This window comes from Paralichthys olivaceus, chromosome 21 (genome assembly GCF_024713975.1).
Source record: "Paralichthys olivaceus isolate ysfri-2021 chromosome 21, ASM2471397v2, whole genome shotgun sequence".
NCBI classification, from domain to species: Eukaryota; Metazoa; Chordata; class Actinopteri; order Pleuronectiformes; family Paralichthyidae; genus Paralichthys; species Paralichthys olivaceus.
The window spans coordinates 13619048-13645466 of record NC_091113.1 but is presented as its reverse complement, the minus strand read 5'-3'; the positions used below and the strand labels follow the sequence as shown (position 1 = coordinate 13645466).

The following is a 26419-nucleotide window of genomic DNA, read 5'->3' as shown; positions in this document are numbered from 1 at the left end:
TTAATTGAATAGATTTTACTACACAAAATTATTTGAAGATTACAAATAGCACAAGGCCTGTTATTATTAAGTCCACATTCCAATGGCTCTTCTAACCACCACAAGGTCGCATATACCCACACAGATCACTGTGCAGCTGTTGTTAATGTAATCCAGATTTCAGCAAGAGGGTGACCAAACTGGAGCTTCTGGTAAAAAGCTACACAATATGAAATTAAAAACAGATGAAAACAAACAAACAACTGTGACAATGACTGAGTGAAAGCACTCAATTTAAGGACACGCTTTTAGGTGGAGGCAATAAAAAAATGAAAAAGATTCACGGTGCAATTCTGGAATACCCATTGCTAGCTAGCTAGCGCCAGGAACAAATCCCCAGCGCAACAAGATGTAAAAAATCTGTAAAATTACATAGCAAACAAACATTAATATAGAAAATGTATGTTTCAAAATGTGTATAAATATATTCCTATTATATTAAAACTGCTTTCCAAACTTTTTGTAAGGAAGGAAATGAGTCCATTACCTCTAGAATTCACACAAATTATTTTGGGGGGCGTAATGTCAATAAATGTATAACATATGTTAAAAAACATCTCCAGTTACAGCAGTGTAGATGGTGAGTAGTGATGAGTGAAAACATCATGAAACAAAAAGGTGCTATCATGTGGCCTGTCTAAGGCTGTTACCATCTACATGTCCTCTTAACTTTGCGCTTTAATCTGGGTTTAAAACTCATATCAACTCTGAAATAGAGCCCTCAGTGAAAAACAAATGTTGGGTGTTTGCCTGGTATGTGATGTCATGAGGTTTAGAAGGGGGTGGAGCAGAACGTAGGACAGGAATCCCCCCGGGGTGTAGACACTGGTGGTGATTGGTGATCCAGATAAGGTGATGATGATAATTCTGCTAAAGGCTGTAGGAGATTGGGGTGGAGGTCAGTAACATGCGTCACTGAATGACAGCTGACTGTGGAAGAGAGAAGAAAGGATTTAAAGTTTGACATCAGCCGCATGATTGTCAGGAAGAGACTGTGGCAGAATCTGTCGTTTGAAACGCCCACAGTCAGCTGATTAATAAGCATAGAGAGAGTCTGAATCTGACCTTTGTCTCAGGAAAGCTCACAGAACCTCGTTATCGAAACAGAAAACTGGGATTTTCTTTATCTCAAAGGGGTGGTTGCTACTTTTTTCTCATCAAACGTGCATGAGTCAAAAGAGCTGTGCCTTCTGCAAAGGGAGCAAAGCAAGTGGAAAACGTTCAATGGCTACAATAAAAGTGTGGATAGCAAAGGGGGGAGTTAGTGGTCGGTAAGAATGCTTCTGAGGCGATGAGTAAAAACCAATGTTCTCACTCCTGATGTCATAGGCTGAGGTGCACCAGCCGGTGAGAAGTCAGTTCACCTTTCCCTGTCCCGGCACGCGAAGGACTCCCAGGGGAGTAAGACGTCAGCATCACCGCAGCCATCACCATCATCAACACTAACGTCATCAAGTGGTGAAGGTAGAGTCCATATATCTTTCACACATCCATTTTTTTTAACCACGTAGGCTGAGGGATTTCTTCCTTGTCTCTCTTTACCTGTTTCATAGCCCATTTACTTTCTCTCATATCCCACCCCGAGCATTAATACACTTACACCACAAGTGTAACTATTCCTTGGTTTATTTTCAGTCTATAGAACTCCAGCGTCAATAGCTCAGCTGGGTATCAGGCTTTGTCTCATGTGTTATTCATAAAACCTGACTTGTAGCAGACTGGTGTCTGGCGTCCAGATTTTTAATCCAGTCTTAAAGATGGTAAACTCATTCTGAAAATGGTCAAAGCTTAAAAACAGCCCTTTTCCTGCAAAATATGTTCAGAGTAGCAACCCTCTGCAACCGCACGTGTTTCTTGATATTTATAAAAAATAGCAAAATGTGCATTTCATTTTTCTATTTTTATTAAATTTTCTTTTTTGCCTATGATGGGATTTTACCTCCCTCTTGTTTTCTTTCACCACCCCCGCCACTTCCCATCCTTACTGTCTCACCACAGCCTTCCACTGTTTGGGTTAATGTGGTTGGATCGGACAAGCCAGGATTTACACGCACAGGAAAGATAAGGGGACATTTTTACGGCACAACCACTATTTCAGAGGTGTGCAGGAGAGTGGGAGAACCATTTTTAGACTGCAGACACGGCTGGAAAATTGGTGTAAGCTACTAAAAACCGGGTTGTAACATTTTAGGGCCTCATGGCTTTTCACGGAAACACCTCCCCGTACAGAAAATATACTTTATTAATCATGTGGCTATTAGCATGATTGTCTGTATCCGGGGGTGGGGTGGGGGGTTTAATAGTCTAGGATTTCTGCATGTAAGAGACAAAATCAATAAGGATACATTTTAAATTTTACTACAGCAATGACCGTGGCACTAAATATATATATATTAAAAAATTCAAGACCATTTTCCATGCAGACAACACTGCGTTCATATACATATGGCTGACTTTGCTGCAACATGCCCAGATCACCAACAATCTGATCAGCTGGTCACTGAGCTGTTCCACTGGTGCACTGGCCCTTAAAGCCTTGCTCAAGGACACATCAGTGGTCATGAGAAAAAAGCAGGCTCAGCAGTTATACTTGCCCATTTAGCACAATGCCTGGCAACTGGTGGCCCGTGAAGCAAAAATGGCCTGCCAGCAATAATATCTGGCCCGCCAGGTAATTTTGATGATTCCATTTTTTTAAATTCAAAGTATGAAACTGAATTTATCGAAAAAGTATAAGCTTAACCTTTTCCCTGTCTTTTGAGCTGAATTACAGAGCTTTTAATCTAATAAATTGTGAATTTCGGTTTGAAGATTGCCTTTCTTGTTCAGGCCTTTTGAAATAGCTGACATGCAATTATTGGTATTAAAAAATAAAAGTGAATCAGTCAAACTTATGTATGAGCCACACGTCACATATTCTACCTGGTGAAACCAGGTAGGATGTGCGCAAATAAAAAATGCCAGTGTTTTTGTGGGCCTATATGAGGAGGGGTCACTAACACCAAGGGATATTTCTGAAAAAGTAAAATAACTATCAGAATAAATGTGGCTGAGGAGCATATCAAATAAGCAGTCCGTCATACTTAAAACTATGATACATATTTATTATTCACAATGGAAAAGAGAGATAAAACAAATCTCATGGCTCAGATGGGTCATTAAAAGACATATCCATTGTCTCTTTTATTTCTTGTTCTTGTTGTAAAGGGAGGTTGGGAGCTGTTTTGTCGGTTGTCATTTTTACTGTTGCTGTTTTGCATAAATGCAGAGTAAGACTCATTTAAGGAAATGATATTACAATTCTTAAAAGATTTATACTGGTCAAACGTTTATCCAACCATTTGATGAAGCAGACACTGTCTCAGTGGCCAAACCAATTGAATATGAGCAGTGATTCAAAACTGCAGAACCCGACTGGAGCTAACCAGAAATCAGTTCATAAAACATAGTGTTTGGATACCACTGTCAAATAATTATGAAAAAAGGAGTTTGGCAAACATTGCCCGAGCCCTGTCAGTTTTTTTTTGTTGAGTCATAGATTTGTGGCCCCAAGTGGTACAAGAAATTAAGTTCCATTTTTGTAATAGAGACAAGTAACCAATCTGATTAGAATTCAAGCAACACCTATTCTAATGCAATAGTATTCATGCGTCATGCCCTCTACAGGGACTGACTGACTCCAGCAAAAAGTTTGCCCAGGGGAAAAATTAGCTCTGGTCCCCAAAGGAGCTCCCCAAAAAATTAAAGAGCAACCTCAGGGCCCTTACGGTTTCAGTAGTGCAGATTACCAAATAAACAGTTAAATAATCAGATTACTACAATGTAATTGTCACACAGAGCTAGCTGCCCTGGAGCTGTTTTCCAGTTTGGGAATTCAGCCTTGGATCGCGCAGGAGAGCAGAATCGACAATGGATTCAGAAAAGTGTTAAATAACACAAGTCTCAGCACCAGGCTAAAAATAGTTGTTCCTCAACAACAGTGGCAGGGTGGAAACCAAATGTAGTTTTATTCAGGTCATATAGTGCAGAACGTGTACAGCTTGTTGCACCTTCACTATGCTGGATACACAGTCTGTGTATTGGCAGCAGTCACAGGCAGGACTTCCCCAGTGGTTCGCTGTGCTTGTTGCTGGTGACCTGCTGCCCTGTGTGGTAACAGTGTCAGTGGGACACAGAGTCTTCTGTGCGGCAGCAGCACACTGGCCTGTTGTGACTGTGGCTCATTAAACAGAGGCCCTGTATGCCTGTCCGTGAGTGGCACGTGTGTCCTCTCCCTCGCTGTGCTGCTAAAAATAGCAACAACAACAATGGCATCGGGAAATGCCTGGTTAGAAAAAAGAAGGGGAAAAAAATGACCTCAGATGATATCGCATTACAGCCCATGAATAACGCTTAGAGAAATTTTATTTTCCATTGATGGCAGAGGCTGAATACTTAAAAGGGTTGTTTGCTGGAGCTATTCATTTATTTCATCCCTTCGTGAGTGCTTTGGATGAATTTAGACCAGAAATGAAGCCAGTATCCTGGATACAATACAAACATGCTATCTTCAGCATTTGGAGCCAGAGTCTGTGCAGTAGCGATGTGGGGAATCGAGCTACGGTAGCAATGTTGTGCTGATACACACACTTGATCAATTGCAAGTCAGTCTCAGCAGTCTTCACCCCATTTTTGAATCGTAGAATAACTCATTAAAACCAAACTTGGGCAAAAATTGTAATAAGAACTACCTTAAATGACAAAAACATTTGATAAAACTTTATTTTACATGTTTAAGCACGCATTAAGTTTGGCCCATGTCCCATCCACTAACATTGAGGAGGATTTATGAAGTATACTGCAGATCAAGATACACATTGGGTTCACTTTGTGTAAATAGTCATGGTGTCCATCTTCAGGCTCTTCTACACCGAGCAGAACAATTAGAACAATCCCTGGTGGAATATATATCGTACTTATTCCCATTCACATTGGTCTAGACGTCAGTGTTCCTCCCCTGTGGTTGACTCAGCAGAAAGCCGGTGATTAAATCATCATCTCCTCTCAGAATCGCTGCAGTGGGTCCTGATGCGTGGACAACCACTGCTAAGAGAGTGGCACGTTCCTCTATGAGAGAATCTGTCTGTGGCTGGAAGGCATGGAGGACAACCTCAGGCACTTAACTGCAGCTATTGAATGACCTCCTTTTTTTCTTGAGGCCATCACTTACCCAGGAGGCTGTGAAATGGTTTATTTTATAATGTTTTAATGTTTCAAACTTGCTGTGCAGTATAATAGACTGAAATGGCCAAAAGAAGATTATCACTCTGCATTTATAACTTAAGAGGAGAGCAAACATGCCTTGAAACTCATTATGCATTCACAGAGAAGCGTTAGACATATATTCAAACAATGCTTTGGATTTACAATATATGAGTTGACAGTTATATAGATAGATATAGTAATAGATGCAAAAGTATGAGCAAAATTAGCAGAGTTCGACACACAGAGTGAAACAACCATTGCCTCTTACATTCACAGAGACGCTCCATTTAGTCTAAGTACCTTTATGGATTGCCAGTATGTTTCAAGATCATGAGTATAGAATGCACTTTCACACACACACACACATGATTTTTTCAGAAGAATATCAAGGTCAGAACCAATCACAGGGAGCGTAGTGGTGAATCTTCCAGACCTCACACAGAGACAGACCTCCGGAATGTCAAGTGAACTCAAATAAAATCTTTCATTGCACATGATATACTGTGTGGTGACATGTACAACCACAATAGATGCATTCATGGAGCTGTGATAGCCATGAAATTTCATGACAAATTAAAGAAACGTGGGCTTGTTTGATTACTGTGTTGTGGTTATGTGATAATTTACAGAATGATTAATTTCACAACTTGAGAAATATCTATTCATACATATTTGTAGCATTAACTGGCACCTCTTTTTACCACCCATGGCCAGTGAAGTTCTGCTCTTAGCTATTTGTATTCAACAAGCAGGATTTATTTACATTTCAGCCCTGTGGGTAACTCCCAGGCATCCCCCTGCCTCTTAAGCGTCTCGTTATCTCTGTTAGGTGTGTTCGGCCAGGAGAGTGAGAGCTGGATGCTGTATGGCCGTCTTGTTCCTCGTGTTTGCTTTTCGTCACCGGAGTGGCGAGAAGATGGATGAGTCTTTCACTGATGATAACTCTGGCTTCTGCCACCATTAGCTACCAGGCAGGCTAACACCCCCTGTGATCCCTCTTCATCTCAAATAGACTGGAAAAAAAGACTGTAGAGCTGTCAGGAGCAACCACTTCTATAGTCAGTCCAACCATGATGGACAACCTGGGTTCATACTGGGAGTCTCAGTACCTCTTAGTGTTGGTCTTCTCTTGCTCTGAAACACACACACAGTGGTGTCTCCATGACTTCAGAAGACATTAAATTGACTGTGTTTACATGAGCACTAGTATCCCAGTTATTTCAGGTTTTTTTAAATACCCTGTTAAAGCATGTAAACATCATATCCTCATTTCAGTTTCCTGACTATGCCCTTATCCCGGTTTTGAGAAACATGATTTTACTAGCTGAAGCAGTCCGTAAATAATCAGGATACTAGTATACGTATGCACATACTGCCGGTTTCTGACCCTTGCTGACTGGTGCCTGTACTCTTGTTTCCTCCGGTGTCATGAACACTTCAACTGTGACACACAGCTGGAAAAAGGATGCCCTACTCATACGAAAAATGTTCTCTCCAGTCTGTGTCACTGACTGTCATCATGTCAACCCCATCCCACCAGTTTCAGCTGCTTTTCTTCATCCACTCAGCCCTGTCTCTGTGGCAGTGGCAGCATGACAGCGATCAAAGTGGAGGACATGTTTAATATTTGCTGTCGCTGTCATTGCTGGCAATAAGGTGGATGAGTCAAATCTGCAATGTGATGTTGGCATTTATGAGAGCAAATCCAAAAGCAGTGTTTTTTTCCATAGCCACCATACGGGAATTCAAATTGTTGATAGGCTGTGTTGATGTGACCATGTTATTGCTAAACATCCCTGGCCACACCAAGTATTCCGGATACTTGTATTCATCATTTATACAGAGATATAAATAACCATCTTTCTCCATGTTTCATATTCCAATTATGATATTTTAGCCCCATCATTTAGATCCAAGTGCACAATGCAGTCATTGATTTCCTGCAGACTTGCTCTAGACTTAACCTCAGCAACTACTTTCCTAACCTAAACTGAAAGCTAAGCTTAACCTTAAAACACAATTACAAAGTGGAGACTTGCTTGTCCCCATAAGGCAGAAAAGTCTAAAAGTTTAAAGTTTGAACTGATTTAGGTCCCTACAACATGAGTAATGCCTGGGCCACACACACACACACACACACACACACACACACACACACACACACACACACACTGCCTCTGTTTGGAACAAACACACAGAAAAGTAGGACAGCAGAGTTCCTGGATCCGTCAAAGCTAATTTGATGGAGCAGTTTGCCAACAACACAAGGATTTAGACAACGAGGGATAATAAGTCGAAGTAAACATGCCTGCTTGCATGTAAACTCATCAGCACCCACAGCGCATTCCAAATAATTCCACCCTAATTTTCAGGGATGAAGTGGAGGAAAATGCTCTGCGATGGTGCAGAGAGTTGTCAGGGTTTAAGATTGCAGACTGTATAAGTTTGCGTCATGGTTCCCATACTGCGGCGCTGCACGCGTCACGAACAGGAAGAGCTGGAATATTTCCTTTCAACAGTCATGGGAATCTTCATATTCACAATCCAGCTTTTTGATTGTACCGATTCTGCTAAGCTCCTCTCTTTGCTCAACAGCCAAACATTAAACATGTTAGCCCCTTGATTAGAGCTGAATGCTCCATCTGCATGTTAAGCCAAGCCTGTAAAACCCAGAAGGAACCACCGTGGTTGTATTCTAAAGGGAAATTAAATAGGCTCACAAATTTTATGTTTTGCAGAACATCATTGACTTGATCACTAAATCACTAAGTATGCAATGCTAAAAGAAGGGCACTTTTAGGGTTTAATAAGAAAGATGAGGGGGTGCATAAATAGTTGTGTATTAAGAAAGGTCACAGGTTTCTGGTTTAAATCCTGATTTGGACGGGGCCAGTTCTGCACAGAAACCGCCTGTTGGTATTGCTTTTGCAAGGAATTTGCGGTTTTAACTTGTGCCTTTGCTACAACTGTGAATATTTTTGGATGGAAAATCACTCGTTTATTTACAAAATATCTGTCTCTAGTAGGGAACACAAAAACATCTACAAAGGCACAAAAGCATGCTGGGCCTACAATAAAGTGTATCAACGATTTGTCAAGTTCCACAAACAAACACTGTTCCAAGTGATATTGGGCGCGGCAGACACCTGTGAATGCTGGTAATGTGGAGGATGTTAAATTTAGCTACAAACATGTAATAATACCCAAAAACAGACTTATTAAATAAAGCAGATGTGGACACAGTTAAACTAAGCTGGATGTCATTATTTCCCAAACGCTCCATACAGATACACAGAAACCAGAGATTGTTTTAAATTAAGGTAGTATATTAAAAAATCCGTTTTTTAGGAAGTAAAACACTGTTTGTGTTCGGACGAGAGGAAAAAGTTTGTTTTGCAAAATATCCAGATTGGTGCGGACAGGGCGTTAATCTTCAACTAAATCCACAGAGACCTCTAATCCCAAGTACATCCAAAACTAAAGAGGCTGCTCTTCAGGTGTACTAACTGTAACAAACTTCTTGACCCTCACACATTTTAAGCAAAATGTTTCAGGAATAATCTCTGTCTCACCTGATTTATGTATGCAGTCATGATTAAATTTGGACCAAACTAAAGAGCTAACAATCATGATTTAATGTGCATCTATTTGGGCCTCCTTAGTATCAAAGAGGTTTAGGACCTCCTGTGCTACAGTATCAAATACTGCATATTTTAAGAGCTTTGTGGTAGCTAAAGCCCAATGAACAAATATTTGACATGTCCAAGCAAACTTTTTCCGCTGTGTTTAATCATTAGGGAGAACAGCCGACCTGTGTAGGTGCCCGTCAGTGAATCTTAGTGCCATATGCACACTTGTGGTGGGAGGTGTTTACTCGAATCTCCAGCAGACGTGTGCCCAGCATCCACGGAACAACTTAAATGTGTTGGTTGCATGGCCAGTTTGACCCTCTTGAGCACTTGTGGTGAGTGTGTGTTTGTAACATACCTATAACAAACATGGCAAAAATGCTGCTGGAAATTAGGGTGGTTAGGAATGAGCAAGGTCCTCCTCCCTCCTTCCCTGAAAGTGTCTTTTGTTTGTTGTATGCAAAAGGGTAAAAGGTCAGTGTGGAGCCTGCATAGATTTCCACAATCGTTTAATGTACAGAGACAGAATGTGTGAATGATGATCAAAACATCAATTCATACAAGTATGTCTTTTTTCGAATACCAAAGGTTTAAGTACATTAAAAAACTAAAACTGAGAAATCAGTGTATTTGGCTCCTTCCTTCCTAAATCAAAAAAAAATAAAAAAATCATCCAAATGCTTTAAATGTAAATGTGAAACCAAAGTATTGTCTTTCCCTTCAGGAAGCCTTCTGGAGGAAAGCAGCCTCTCAGGGGAGTTATCTCAGACTAATAATGTGACTGTATGTGAAGATGGATATGGACATTAAAATTCAGAGGAATGTTGGTGCAAAACTTCTCTTGAGACTGCCCTCCCTTGTGTTAATATAGATTATGGAATGCAGAGAGACATATAGAAGAACACACTTATAGTGGTGTGTATTACATCAGTGAGGGACGTCCTTGATGGCAATCATTACTTAGCCCTTACCTCTGTCTAACCCTGGATCCTGACCCAGACCTATAGCTCTATCTAAGGATACATATACAGTTATTCCCACATGTAAATACAGTCATGAGCTGTTAACATACATCTTTTAATATTAATTCCATTAAATCCTTAATCGTCATGAAGGCAAAGTCTCAACTTGGAATGACACAGCTTCCTGTTAGAGACCAACCCTGAGGCCAATCTAAACAGCCTACTGTTCATTCGGCTAGATTCAAACTGATTGAATGACTGTTGAATACCGTCAAGTTCACTGCTGAGTCTCCCATTCAGGTTCACACTCGAACACCCATCTAGGACCTGCGCCTCATTTGACGAACCATGTTTGACAGCGCAGAAAAGCTGTTTTAGTTCAAAAATATGTGTTCAATAATCCAGATACAGATGTGCTCGTATTCCCAAAGATTTGATTTCATGCAACTTGAAATAAAAGCTCACCCCATAATAAAAAATGCACCAGTAAGTCTGTTGTTTAGCACATGGAAGTAATAAGGATACATTTCAGATGGTTATCAAGGATCATCCAAAGACTACACCTGCCTTCACTGCTGGCGTGTCAGTATATTTGAACAGCGCTTGTGCAGCAGTAAAAAAGTTGTATTCATGTTGTGTTCCATCTTGTGTAGGTTGATTTGACTGTTAGAGCTACAGAATCAGGGGGTGTTAGCCAGCCTGGTGTGGGTTTTGGTGAACATGCCAAATCACTTGATATATACCAAAGCATGCTCAGGGAAACAGGAAGAGGATTGTTTCCCTGAGCTGTGGACAAGCTTATGACTCTAGAAGTTAAGCATCAGCAAAATGTCATGTCTTCGCTCCATCATCTATTGAGTCATCAGTTTGTTTTATAGTCAGCAGGACTACACAAAAACATTTTTTTTAATATTGCGAGGGTGTTTTTCAACATTTTCACAATTTCCCCAGGGAATAATTCTTGGAGCTTGAACAAAAATGAGGCATATTTAGAGAAGTGATATAGATAGTTCTTACACCTTACATAATATCGGAGCTGTTTTCAGTGCTTACATTAAAATTGACTGCCAACCTCCTTAAGTGCTCAATTTCAATTCCTTTCAGCACATATCCTTGTGTAGAGCTCACACTACAACCAAAGTCCTTACTGGCAAGTCTTGCCACTCTGCAGCCATCTTGGAAACATCCCTGGGCAGTTGTTTGGTGCAAACAAGACCAGACCCCAGCCAAAATGAATGGGGAGAGAGCATAATGGCTCTTTCAATGGTCAAAAATAAATAAAATCCACATGTTTAGGCTCATCAGTCAATGTGATTAAAAATCACTCAAAATGTTTGGTGACTTTTCCACAAACTAAGGTTAAGGATGCCTTTTTCCAGAAGGCTAGACTTCTGCTACACATGTGCATAGTTTCACTTGCGTCAATCCAACACAATTACCCCCTTCATCATCATCATCATCATCATCATCATCGTCTTCACTACAGACTTCTGTATTCACAATTCTTTAAATTATTTTATAACATATCTACATCTTTCACTGCTGAACAGCCAGTTAAAGTGCATGTTAATAATAATATCTGAACAAATGATATCAACAGACATGTGCCTTCAAAACAGTACTCCAACGTCTAATCCTGTTTGTTGTACATGTACACGCATTTCAGTGTAATGTGTGTCCATCACAGTGCTCCATGGCTCCTTCCAACCAAGGTGACGTGACCCTCGTATACCTAAGGCCAGATGACAGTTTTATAGTGTCAGCTCTGCCTCCCTTGACATCTTCATAGGTTCAGCCAAAAGACTTATTGCTAATACAGTTCATATCAAATTCCCTTTCTGAGCTTTGAGTTATACTGTCGAAGGAAGCCAACATAACTCAAAGAAATCTATAAAAGAACTTTATTTTGACAAATTGTGCAACAGTATATCCTTAGGCCTTCCAGAAAACAGGGTAATCTGATCATTTGATATCACAAATATTTAGATCCACAGAGGCATTTGGCAAACAGGCTGCATATTATTGAGTGAAGGTAGTGGATAAAAGTGGTATTGGTGGTATCTGATTGGCAGGTTTATTAGACGTTGTGTAATTTGATATCCAAAGTGTCGTTAGAACTGTAGGTTTTCGTCACAGCCCCATTTGATTCATTGAGCCGCCATAAAATCCAAGAACAAACCCACCTCCTCCTAACATGGTGCCCTTATCCTCCAGTCATTGCAAAGTCCCAACTCAAAAACATTAAATTGAGCGATTACATCAACATTAATTGCATGGAAATAGCACAATGTAATGTAACGCAGTCATCTTGAATATGTCTCTAACATGAATTATGTCAATATCTATCTGTCTGTCTGTCTGTCTGTCTATATTGATCTACCAGAGAGCTGGTTTGATCTTCTCTGCACATTCATAAACTATTGTTTCTTTAAATCCACAGATTTCTTAAGAATTGTTCTGAAACTGCAGTTTGCCTTTTTAAACAAACTCCCGCAACTTTATCCAAAACCTTGGGGTTAACAGATCAGCTATCACTATTTATTTCTTGGGAAAACAACTTTCTTGCTCCATCGTAATTTTTTTCTTGGAAACACGTCAATTTCTGTCTTTCCATCAAAACATATTTGAATTGTAACCTCATACAAAAAGTACACAAAAACACAATGGCTACTACCGACACCCAACAGTACATCTACAAAGAAAGAGGAAACATTGAAAATAATGAAGAAAATGATGTTTATTGTTATAGTTGAGTAACCTTAAGAAATTCAGCTGGTCAAAAGAATGGTTTAGGAAAAAGTAGCAAACAGTTTAATAAATATTAAGAAAGAGTTTCAGAGTAATTTTGCAGAGTGAAACAGATAAAGTAATAATAATGTATTCAGTGATTCAAGGCAAAGTACTAAAAAGCAAGCAGAGGGGAAGTAAAGATTTTCTCTTTCTCTGACCCAGATCTTCCTCGCTGAGGTAAACTTCATCTCCAGGAAAGAGAGTCCCACAAATCTTCGCCAACAGACAGAATGGTCCCATCAATGGGCCGTGAAGGCTGAATTTAAAGTATCTCTTTTACAGCGAGGGGAAAATATAAATATTGTTGTTGAACAAGCCTGGACTTCACTATTTCACTCAAAGATTTTTTAAACTCTCTGTTGGTGCAGAGATGAACTCACAGGTCTGGCAGTTCGGCTGAGTGATTTGCCAGAATCCCACTTTTGTTGTATTATGCAGCCAAAATATTTTTCAGTTCCTAACCATCGTATTATACACTTTGAATTCACCTGCTGTTTCAGTTGCAAGGTATTAATAACTCTACCTTTAAAATGGAAAGAAGAGTATTATGGGACATAAACATTTGGTTTTACAATATAGTTTATGATCTGTCAGTACACACTCTACCTATCAGGAAAAATGCTGACAGATTTTCTGTCAACTCAAAAAGAAAAACTCAAATTAAATAGTTTGAGTTTTGAGAAAGTATGCTCATTCACGTTCTGTCTGAGAAAGATGGACACCACACTCATACCTGTACACAAAAATATGAAGCTAATGACCATTAACTCAGCATATCAGAAAGACTGGAAGCAGGGGAAAGAATTTGCCCACCTCTTCCAGAGAAAATGCAGTTTTATGGGGGTGTTATGTGCTGAACTATTTCTTGGCTGGCTTTATTGATTTGCTGGAGTCGTAAGACTATCAGAACATCTTCGTGCAATGCTTTAACTGTCTCAAGACTCCAAGAAGATACTGCGCCCTGCCAAGAGATAGTCCAACCACTGTGAAACTGCAGCCTCGGTTTTTCTTGTGGGATTTGGAAAAGATCAAACAAAAAGGAATAAACGTGTTTTTTTTAACCATTGGATGGAACCATGCTAGTTTCCCTCTGGAAATCACTTTTAGGGTTATTTATTCATTTATTTCCTGTGTATTTCACTCTTCTGCATTGTGAATGATTGCTATCATGAAAGTCAGGCATGCTGTGTGTCCCAGGCATAAAACTGTGGTTGTCGTTATAATGATCGCAGCAGAACCATATGTGTCGGGCACGTCCTCTGAGTCCAGCATTATTCAACACAATTAAGGTGTCTGAAATAGCAGTGGTGAATCCTGGCTGAGTATCTCCAGCAACTCTCCATCTTTCTGTCCGTCTCTTTCTCACACTCCCCCTCCTTCTCTCCTCTATCCATCCATCTCTCCAGCCCCATTTGTCAGTGTGACAAATACCACTGGTACCTCAATGTGTCCTGTTGTCCCCAGACTGCACTAAACACCAGTCATGAAAAAGTCATGGGCAACAGCCAGACATCCTGATCCAGCTCCTGACATGGTAGATGCATTAAGCCTCCCTGGCCTCCTCCTCCTCCATCTGACTCCTGTGGAGAGGGAGTAGGAGGGACACGAAGAGAGTAAACAGGAGGAGGTATGAGCTGGTTGAGAAGGAGACAAGAGAGGTTGATGGATGGGAGAAGAAAGGTTGAGAGAACGAAGGAGGGCAAAGTTCGCCAAAGGGAGGACAGATGCTGGGAAGGAGCTGTGGAAGAAAACTGGCAAAAAAAGATGATGCTGAAGACTGACTGAGTTAAAAACGCAGACATGTTGGATTGGATGTAGGCTAAAGCAGGGTAGCACACGGGGGTGTGTATTTGAGAGGGCCCGAAGGACGGCCTGACAAAGTAGCCCTATAAGCGTCCACAACTCATGATGCTTCCAGCAGCTGTGCTAATGGAGCTCCCTGCTTGTCTCACTACTGGGAAACACATTTGCTCTCCAATTGTGGGGTCTCTCTCTCTCTCTTTCGCTCTGTGTCTCTCTCCCATCATGGGTAAAACATATCAAAGCAGTGTGCCGTAGATCAGGAACACATTGGCCCCCCGGGGTCACTTTAAGAAGTGATTTTTACTCCTTTTTTTTCACTCCTCTCCTAATTTTCCTACATGTGTCTCTCGCACTCACTTTGTCATCCAAGGCTGCTGTTAATGTTGAACAAGAGGCTTATTAAAGGAGAAGTGTTAAAGGAGGAGCAGTTGTCACATTATGAGAGAGCAGGGGATGATGTTCTCAGTGTGACTCGGGTGATGGATTATTAGTATTTCGTCTCGCAACGTTCAGATGGGAGTTGCAGTGTTTCTCAACATTTTGTCCAGTCTCCCTGTTGGCCAGGAAGCTGAGCCCTGTCTCTGTTAAAACAGGTGCTAGCATGTATGGGATTTACTTGACTGATATGGGTTGTTAAATGCCAGAACTGGTATTTTTTTTTAATGATTGTTATCCCTGGAATGTATTTTATTCTAAATCATAATTTGCACTGCTGGTTCCCAACATTTTGACCTTAAAACACATGATTCTCTAACCTGTGATGTGAGCTGTGAGCTGGTAGCAGTCTCACCAGGGATCCTATTCATTCTCATTGCGTTGATTAATTTGGAACTTGATACATGCATTTCGTTCGAACAGCATTTTGAAAACTGAGAATGAAATCGAGGTATGGGAAAGGCTGTGTCAGGTTACTACAGCTTAAAAATGGTTCGTTCATTATTTTGCTCTGTAACTGTTAGCCTGACATTTTTTGTTGTGCACCATTTGGGACATTGCTCTACTTTTTTGTATTCACTCATATCCTGGACATATTTGACTCATATCTTTTCAAAATGTATTTCCTCCAATCACAATCTCGGATCACAAGACGTAAATCTTCTTTCTGTCAATATAGCGAATTGTTTTAGTTTTGATCTTATTTGAGCTTTCTTGGTATTGATGTTTAATTTTTAACCTTATCTGTGAAGATTGTCACTCATCCAGGTCATAGTATCTTCAGGTGATGTACATGTGGACTCGTGTTTCTTGTGTTCCTTGAAGACGCTTCACCTTTCATCCAAGAGGCTTATTCAGCTCTAGGGCTTTTCAAGTGTTATTGACCACTCAAAGCACTTTACAGTACCAAGTCCCAAATTCACGTTCATACAATCCTTTTATAAACAGCATTTTCTCAACCTCACACCATTCACACACATTACCATCAGGGGCGATTTAAGTTTCAGTATCTTGTGCAAGGACACTTTTGATGAAAAGTTAGTTTTCAAATCAAATCACAGAACCTAATTCTTCAATTTGTAAATATATCTGCTATTAAGTACATATTAGTCAGATAGTAGATACTTTGTACTGACCAGTGATAAAAATTGCATAGTGTATTGATTTTACTAAACTATATTCCAAAAATAAAAGCCAAGAACGTATGAGTGGGTCAAGGATGTCCTGTTTAAACAGAACAATGAATATGAAAGCACCTGGGATAATGGGGGAAATACTAAGCTAAAGCAAACAAAGCTGCAAAAACATAACTACCAGTAAGTCTCAACCTCAAGAGAGGAAAAAAGAAATGCATAAAAGGTTATTCTTAAAGGCACAATCATCAGCTGCAGTACAGCAGTCCACAATGTTTGCAATTCAAATTGTGGACCTTGATATGAAAATCTCATTATATACATAAACAGTGTTTAGCCTCTCTGACATTTTCAGGAGAACCAGGAGAGTAACCAGGACAATTAGCCAAAATGCCATAAACACTAATATTGGAGGCAGTAACACAGAGTACAAGGGTCTGAGCCATGGAACCTTGACTACACATGTAAGAATACAATGTTTTTGGTAAGAGGAGCTAGGAAAATGAAAAATACAGAAGTGGACCAAAGCAATAGTTTCATTGTACAAGTTCAATGTAGTGTGCAATTCAATCAAGTGTAAATGCAACAATGAAGAATGATATATGGTCTGAAATCTGTGCTAGCTGAACAGCTGTGAGCTAATTAACTTATTCTTGTTCTGGTATTGTTACCAAACAGCATACGTCACCAATGTTGTCAGGGTGAAGTCTGGCCTACGATGATTTTCATTTAGGGAAGCAGCAACATGATGAATTCAGATTTGATCCAGCTAACAGATATATTTATGTGGGTAAATAAGTGAATGGCTATTACTGGTAATGTTGTAATAGTAAAACTTTTAGTAGTCCCTTTAAGTGTAGACAAAGTTAAGACAAAACAGTACAAACAAGCAATCTTGTTAACCTAACACAGCAAATACAGTAGAATTCTTACAGAGAAGCTTATTTAAAGAATATACTCAGCCTAAATCCAAGCAGTCTAGTAGTATGAAGCCCCCAGAAATCAAATGCATATACATTTGACCACAGATAGAATTCTTGAATAATTTGCTTTGCAATAGTAATGCATATTTGGACAACATTACAATGCAGAGGTAATGACAATGCAACATGGATCAGAACAAAATGATGGGGTAAATGTTGGTGGAAAACAGAGAGGGAGCACAGCGCTGAGAACGAGTCAAACTGTTGACACGCCATACGCACAAAACAGTAATTGGAGAGTTAGTAATTGGACACATCCAATTTTCCTTAAAGGGGGAAATGGGTTTTGAGGAGTGGTGAGTAATCGAGGTGCACCACTGTGGGGAAAGTGGATCAGTAAAATATTAGAATCTTTCCTCCACAGCTTTTGCCATGCTTGTTAAGCTACGCTGGCACTGTTAACAACAACATGTCATCTGACTGCTACCTCAAAGATTATTGTTCTTTCCAATGTCTTCAAATATTACAACATTTAAAGCTGACTATGGTAAATGTTAGGCTAAGCAAGAAGCATGTTCATAACAAAGCCATGGATACTGTCATACTTTTGGCTACTCAATAGAAGATATGACTCATAACTCATCCACAGGGTTAATAGCTAATGACTTGTCATGGTATAATGCAAGAAATACATGGAATTAATGTTTTCCCAGCCCTGTAGAGTCATAGTTGAGCACTGAGACCAATTTAGAGCTAGGAATACATGTCAGAAGCCGTGACTTTGCAACCTTCATGGGCAGCGGCACTGCCAGCCAACCTGACAACAGCAGCGGTCAAGCTGCTTCATGATTTCCCTGTCAGCAAGGTGAGTCAGGCCATGACTAACCAGCAAGACTAAACCACTATCAAGCGTCTACATCTATGGCACGAGGGCCAGCAGGCATGATGTGTAGCACAGGAGTAATTCTATCTATTCCCCTCTTCCCTCTCTCTCCCAGAAACATAAGACACTCTTTTCTGTATGAGAGACAGAGGGTGGGGTAGTTTTGTTCCTTTTGCAAGATCCTGACATGAACCTGGAAGACTTGGAGCCTTAGTGGCCAAATGTCTGGGAGCTACCCAGTCGTCAAGGCACTTAGACTGAGAATTGCCAAGAGGCTGCCTTCTGTGGGCCGGGTCTCTCCCTGGGGCTTGGACTCGCAAGTCTCGAGATGAAGGGTGGATGGGGCTAAACATGGACAGCAGGAGCCTATACTGTAATTTCAATGTAAATTGTGGCCTCAAATTTGTGGCCTTTTGCAGACAGTTTTCCACCAAAATCATCAGAACATTGTTGATATTAATTCACTGACATCAAATTTGACAAAACCTCATGTAGAAATGTGGGAACAGCTACTTTTCGTGTTAGCAGCAGCCTGCCGTCAGTCAGTCTGAGGAGTCAGCTGTTGACTTTTTTCCCATTTTACACATTGAGACAGCAGCTCCACTTCGACTGCAGTTTGACAAAGATGAGAAGATTTGATTTTATGGCCTTAATTTGCTCTTTTTGAACAACTTAGCACATAGACAACTTTAAGGTCGAACACCACTAAAAGTATTGGACTCTTAAAATGATTGCCCTGTAACTGCTGCTTGTGTGAAAGGGCAACTGTTAGTGCAACTTGCCATATGTCCTTTCTGACTCAATAATACTTAATGTCAACATTTACAGATCAGATTTTTCCACTGTGGCCTTAAGGCTCCCAAAACAATGAATTCTGCTTTATGCTGTGTCAACATGTGAAGCCTCTAGTTGTGTGTTTTGGTCATCTGTCTCATACTGTTTGTTACACATAAACTATGCCTTCATGTTAATCAACACTACAGAGACCATGTTACTGTTCTTGTTTTGCTGAAGAGTCCTCTGGGACTGAAAATGTTTTTATCCATTTTAGATGCATAACTGCAGCCATGGTGAAGTGGGTCCTGTGTACTGCTTTAATACTGGTGGACTCATATCAGTATACATAAGATATTAGAACACAAACAGTACTGACGTTTACTTTTTGTTTGTTTGATTTGCTCTTGAGTTTATGAGACACATGTTTAAACCTGCTACACAACATGAGACATAACGTGAAGCACACAGTCAGGACATCAGGGTTAAAGTGACTGGAACGATCCAGGGTCATGATCAGACACGCTTGATTAATAACTTATCCAGGAACATGAATATGAAGGCAGCAGGTTTTCATAAGTTGTAAATGTGAGAATAGAAAACATCAGAGGAGCAGAGTCACTTGTTGACCTGCGGATTAATGCACCCTCAATGCAGTGATGCTGATTTGATGCATACCGCGATATATATCGATATATATCGATATCATGATACGATTTTTTTTCATCGCCAAGCCCTAGATAATAGGTAAAATATCGCACATGCATGAACCATTTAACCTCCCACCACAGTTGAAGCGCCTGCATTAGTTGATCTTATCTGTTGTAATTAACAGCAAACATACTGTAGCTTTGAATTATGTGCACTATATCGAAAAGCAGGGGCTTCCTTCCCACAGTGCGCTGACATGTAATAATTAAATGCTGTTGAATCTATTTGAAAGACCAATTTTCAGTCTTATTATGAGAAAATAGAGCAACACATTTGATCACACGTACATTCAAATGCAACCTGTTCACATCTTAACATGAAAATCTATTCTGGAAGCATCTGGATGATAATCAGTTGCGAGTAAAGGAGTAAAAAATGTTTTTATATTATTTCAGTACGCTTAATGTTACAGGGTAATTATAGAGGTCAATGTAAAAAGTGCTGTTATACTTATACTTGCACTTTAAAGTAAATTGGCCACTTTACCTTCAAATCATAGCAGTTTGTACTTTAAGTCTGTGTTGGTATGTTTTTATGTAGTTACTAATACCTACACTGCTGGGCCACATTACAGGGAGTCGCGAGGCCAGCCACCCAGACACGATGTAGATTTAAGCAGCTTAACCGCACCAAGCCAGCCAATCAGAAAAAGCCTAATGGGAAAACATGGACCAGGGTATTTAGCTGTCGCAGGGCGGTCAGCAGGAGATGTAGAAGCGACCACGCTGTGGTGCCGCAGTCTGTGATTACGCTCCGCCGCCAGAGGAAAATCAAAGCACTGATTACACTCTATAGCTCGCCTGGCCTCACAGACTCGGTGGTCAGAGATGACTGACACTCAAATGGCAATGGAGAGAATTTACAGTTGTTGCTTTCTTATGTAAAGCAGTGCTCCCCAAAAGATTATCAGGGATTCCATTCATTTTGCGAAACCCATGAAATGTTGATTCCACAGTGCAGCCACCTCTTATTTAGTTGTTTATATGCTTCTTCCAAATCTGCAGTCGGCCAATGCAAGACTTTGAGAGATACTAAAATCCTCTTAACACTCATCTCTACCACTGCATTGATGGAAACACTGATTACAGTGTTGCTTAGTGTGAAATTAGTCCTAACAGCAGGCTGGTCAGCAGTGGCCGATGTTCAAACAGTAACGGAGAGAGAAAGACATGAATTTTCTTTTCCAGGGTGGTTTTCTTGTCACATTTACTTTAGGTTTTTCAGACTTGTCCTCCTCAGTGTTCACTAAGTCTATACAGCTGAGTGCATCTCATGTTACCGTTCATGTAGCAGCTCTAACTCGCTGTGAAAATTGTCTTACCGTGGAAACCATTAGTCATCTGGCAAACATGGCATTTACTCTGGTTAATTATCCTTTTCAAAAAAAATTAATATTTTAAAAGCAGCAATCATAAAAAAAAAACTGTGGTCCAAATTGGGTATATAGTGTAGTGCGGTGTTCTAAAAGTAATCATTTCAAATGCATTTTAATTCTATATAACTTCACTAAAAACCACAGTTCTAAGCTCCTTTGGTTTACTGCATGTAGAACTACCACAGTGAAATAAGCCCAGTCCACCATTAAAGTGGAAAACTATTCAAAAGTCCCAAATTTGTGGTAACAAAATGGTTTAGAGAGAGATTAGTTTTACTTTACAGCACATTAAAGCAGTTCTACTGTTGTTACAGTTCTACTCACTGAAGGCATGCTCGCACTGTATGGCAGAATCAATCTGCCATGGCAGAAATGAACTGGGTTAGTATTAATGTCCTGTTCCTCTCACCATCTAAATACCAAACCTGTCAGCATAAAATGTAAAATAACATTTTGTCTTAAAACTAGAGTTTGCACAGGGACAGGCTAAGGTCAGGATCTTAAAAACCAGCTGTCACTTTGAGGCCTCTTTCATGATAATGTGCTTTTGTGCCAAAACAAGTAACAAAATCTAGTTGACTGTATAATCCATCTTACTGCTGGAATATTTATTTCTGATTATTATCAGTTTGACAACAAAAAATATGTCTAGTATTCTAAAGAACTTGAAACATGAAACTCTTAAATTCTAAATTCTTTCTCAAAAACAGACCTTAGCTATAAAACTATTCTATCGATCCGACTGCCACTTTTGTTTTGACCACCACTACTTTTTCTGAAATGCTTGCATGAGATGACTTGCTGGATGTGATGGCATATGAACAAAGGTTCTGATGTAAAATCACCAATCACATACTCCATAGCAACAGGTTGTGCTACTTAGTCACTTCATGAGGAAGATGACTGCAGCAATCATATAAATGTCGAGTATTGAAAAAGATCGACAAGAGGAGAGAAAACCAACAGGGGGCCAGCTAGTGGAGCTTTTACCCTCAGTATACAGGTGTCTGTGTTTGTTAGTTAATTTAGTTTTTCTTTACTTGCCTTAGTATGACATATTCAAATCAGCATTCTTGTTAACTCTGCACACGTATATTTGGTCATTTATGCTAATAATAATTAATGTGCACAAGTTACACTAACTATCTGATTATCTCACCAATATCAATTTCAAACATGGTTCTTGATAAACAAAGCTAAGTAACTTACAGGGGTTCAGATGGTTTCGATCATGCTAAGCAGATTAGCCGTAAGACAATTTTACGTGGGTGGACTGTCTGAAATCAATATCACGTGAGGTGACTGGGACTGGGTGACAGATAAAGGTTTTTAGGATGTAAATAATTATATTGTTTTTTAGACTCTAATTTTATCACTGTTGTAGTATTCTTTTCCACATAAAACGAAATCCCTGTGTTTTCTTTACTGGTATATAGGGATATATGAAAATCATATCTATCATACCTGTTAAAATAACTCCCTCCCAACTGGTACTCCTGTTTCTGACCATCCCTCAAACATAATCCCTGTTGACCTATTCACAGCTGGTTAGCAGCCCGTCACCAGCGACCTTCGACCCTTCACCCAACATGGCTGCCATCTCTACCAATTATCAGCAATTGGTCAGTTATTTTCTTAGGCCACTGAAATTACCATGCTGTCAAAGTAAGCAGGCGATAAAATGTAAACGCTTCCATTTGCAGATCAGAGCGCAGAGAGGTGTGCACACTCACAGATGTGACTAACAGCCTCACACAGGCACCAACAGACTTCCACATTTGTAGAAATAGTCCTGACTTGTCGACTATATTGTAAACCCCAAGTATTTGGAATTGATATCATATTGAAAAAGCTGGAAATTGCCTAAACAAAAAACACGTTTCTGCTTGAACGTGTCACCCAGTATTTCTGTCCAGTGAAAGAAGCAGAGATTTAAAAGATGTGAACTGAAGTAGCGTAGCAGACTGCAGCCCAATTAAATCCCTATACACACTTTCCTTCATCGGCTCCAGATTTATGACCCTTTCCAAACAATACAGATCTTCCAATACAAGAATGATTTAGCACCGCTATTAAACTGTGATTCCTGAGAGTGAGGGAAAAGCTGAGACAGACAGAATGGAAGTAGATATAATAGAGCCATAGAGTCTGTGATGGTGGATATTCAGTGACTTACCTTTGTGATTACTGGCGTGGTGCAACAACAGCACTTAAGCTTCAGACCCTCATCCAGGGATGGAGTGTGAGTAGAGGCTCTAGGATCACAGGTCTGTGTGGAGCTCAGTCGGTAGAGAAAGTCACTGCACTCATATCACTGCGTCACTTCGAAGGTCACTTTTCAAGGTCACAGTTCTAGTCAACGTTTCTCCTTCGAGTAACTAAGAACGAATAAAAAACATAATTTATAAAAAAATAGTTTGATTCCTACTGTCAACACATGTTAACTGCAACAATATTTATTTATTATACCTGATCAATTTGAAGCTGATTGTAACTAACTGATAAGCTGGGTTGAGCTGAAGAAGCCTTTTGGATGAGAAACATAAGGATGACTGAGAATTATCACTTTTTCTTAGTTCTGTTAGTTTGAGATCTTTGCAGATTGAATCCATGGCCAGGCAGAAGCAGCACAATCTCAGTTAACTGGTGGCTAGAGTTGTCTCAGGTTGTTTTGGCCCTCTTCGAAAATCTTGACCCAGGTGATGAAGGTCATTTAGGGTCATGCCAGCAATTTTGCTGCACACATTTACTATATAGCCTACAGCTTATTCTTATTTTCAGGGAAAGTGACACATACCGGCAGATATAAGAGAAAGTAAGAGCAGCTTTGATAAAACAAGAATGCAATTTTTCAGAAAAAGTAATATTGAGACTTTAATATTGAGGTTTTGGCAATGTTCTCAGTCTTTTCTCTCATCATCAATCTGAATGGCAATACAACTTAATATTAATCAGTGCAACTGTCTACACCAGCCAAACAACAGCTCAGTCACCCATCATCTACACCTTATGTGCATCATTGCAGCCCACAGCATCCTATAATGAGTCAGCTTTGTAGCCAAGGGAGTGTCCGATGCAGGTCTGCTTTTGGCTGTCAACACGCAGGCTGGTGCCACCGACCGCAGAGTCTGGAAGTCACAGCGCCAGCAATGGAGGAAAAAAGAAAACAAAAGAAATGTAAGAGTGCATTTCAGTTCAGATGAAAGAGTGACTTGTGCTCTCTGTGCTACACAGATACCAGTAAATAGATACCAGTGATCGAGCAGTATTCTGGAAACACAAGCTCAGTGGCAGTGATGCCCGTGGTTTGTTTACTTATTTGCTTGCGAGTGTGTGTAAGCGAGTGTGGCCTAATAGTCTGAGACTTGTCTGTGTTTATGTTGGGATAAAACTTCTGGTGGCGCCATTTTGCTATTTACGCAACAACCTGCATTCCGTCATGTTTGTGTTTTTTGCTGACAGGGCACAGGCGACTGACGCACAGGAAAAACAGGTCTACGTGCGTCCGCTCCACTTATTTTCCTCCGTGTCTTCCTCAGGCACCAAACATGTTCGACGGACTCTCGGGGGCAACGCCAGGGGATTTGAGTTGTGAAAAGTGCAGTGGAGACAAATGCAGTCGGGGGTGATGTCACAGTTGTTACCTTTCTCAGTGTCAGCCTCTGCTAACATGGTCATTTTCTGAGTGATTGAAGGATTCATTATGTAAGCAGCACCTCTTATATATTTGCTTGGATAATGTGAAGGATTATCTGCCAAGATGGTGTCATGTGTTTACCAGGCTCATTCCTAATTCATACTGTGTGCGCTAACACCGCACAAAAAAACGTTGCTTTACATTTTCCACGTCGCTCTCGGAGCAGAATGTTCAGGTGAGCAGAATGACAGTTTAGTGACAATTTAAGCCAGCTGGTTTTCCTTCCATCCCTTCATGATCCATATTTGATCTGTGCATTTCCAAGACGCTCAAGCTCGATACGAGCAAGAAAGAATAACGTTCGTTAAGAAACATGCATACACCCGCCATTACTGTAGCCTCTGTTGCCGTGACAACGCTGCATTTCGGCGGAAGAGCGCTTACGCTTGTGTCCTGTGCTGCTGACTCACGCCGGGGCCGCGGTCCATGAGCCAGGCGCCAATCAAATGCAACTTCTGTGCCACTGAAACCACCGAGTCCACGCCACCCTGGCCTACAGCTGTCACTGCTTGGCAGGAAGAAAAAAAAAGAAGAAAATGAAGAAATGTTCTGGTCTCTCTGGCAAGTAGCAGGTCTCAGACATTTGGCATGGGAATCCAGGAGGATAAAAAATGAAATAAGCCACACAAAAAAAAGGACAGATTTTTCATTGCTGTTCTTGTCAATAAATCAATGTTCTGACAAGAGGTTTGGAGACTTTTTTTTCTGTTAAGCATGTTTCCCTCCCTCTCCTGACTGAGAACAAATGAGAGGCAATGAAAACAAATGAACGTAAATAAGGTCTGAAGGCAGAGGAAATCAGAAAGAAGGAATAACACAGGGCTCAGGCAGTGGGCTCGCTCTTGCCCTCACAAATCAAACCACATAAAATTGTCCCGTCACTTACGGCAGGAGATGTTTGGCATGTAGAGCTCTCCACCCAAACACACACTCACAGGTACACACACACACACACATGTACACACACATTCACGTGCACGCATGTGCATATGTACACACACAGATGCTGAGATTGTGAGCATGTCTCGCCTCAACAGCAGAGTCATAACAAATTGCTACGGTCTGTGCAAACAAGAACAATGTGTGGCAGGATTTGCTCTCTCTCTCACTCACTCACTCACTCACTCACTCACACATACACACACACACACACACACACACACAGTCCCCCCTCCTCCTCCTGAGTTACATTTATTTATTCCATAAAAAGCAAAGCAGCCAAAATCATGTAATACGTTTTTATTAACGCCAAACCTACAGTATTACATGTCATACCTTTATTTTCAAAAATTTCCAAATCACGTATAAACCTTGCAACCAGCCGTGGAGCAAAGCGTTTCATCAAGCTTTATTTAGATATGTGTCACAGAGAAGTGCTGGTCTACCCTGATTACCAAAAATAAACAGCAGAAAAGTAAAAGTCACAGTCATTCATCATCGCATCATGGTGACTGACGTTTGAAGTTCTGAGGTTTGTGGACGCGAGTGAGAATATTTTGCAATGCAGGTCCATAGTTTGAGAGATACTGTAATGTCATGTTAGTTTAATGTGATGGAAAAGAGCATGGATGATGACCTATTGGTATCCAGTGTAACTGTTCCATGTTAAGCAGAATGGAATGACTACAATACTGTTATATTTGAGAACTAAGATGTCCTTGCATTTCTTTAAGTCTCTTTCATGTTTGAGAGTTGCCATTTGTTACTTGCATCATATTATCGCTCAGCCATTGCACGTTCTTAAACACATGCTGGTTTAAGAATGTTCAAATCTAAAGCTGCTTTCAGACATGTATTGAGATCAGGAGAACCTCTGGACTAGTGATGCACGGATTGCAGTTATACCTGCAGACTCACAGTTGATCCACAGGTCGAGTGGGTAAGTCGTAAAAATGATAGATTTCTGATTAATAGCCGATGGGTTTGGGTGAGTGAAACAGGCCAATTGGACGAGTCATCACAGGACAATTTGCTCTCTGTTCGGAGGAAACAAGGTTATGGATGAGTCAAGCATATGTGTG

The 26419-nt window shown here is 40.4% G+C and overlaps 1 long non-coding RNA gene across 2 annotated transcripts in view; it reads left to right on the top strand.

The window, feature by feature from the left end:
* LOC109626982 (uncharacterized) overlaps positions 1-26419 on the top strand; it is a 183749-nt gene that overhangs the window by 125654 nt on the left and 31676 nt on the right. The window contains exons 3-4 of one of the 2 annotated variants that reach the window (XR_011239720.1): positions 1369-1503; positions 12827-15176. This is a non-coding gene — a long non-coding RNA (uncharacterized lncRNA). Of the gene's footprint in view, positions 1-1368; positions 1504-12826; positions 15177-26419 lie in introns of those variants that run through there. The other variant, XR_011239719.1, reaches the window with a different exon arrangement.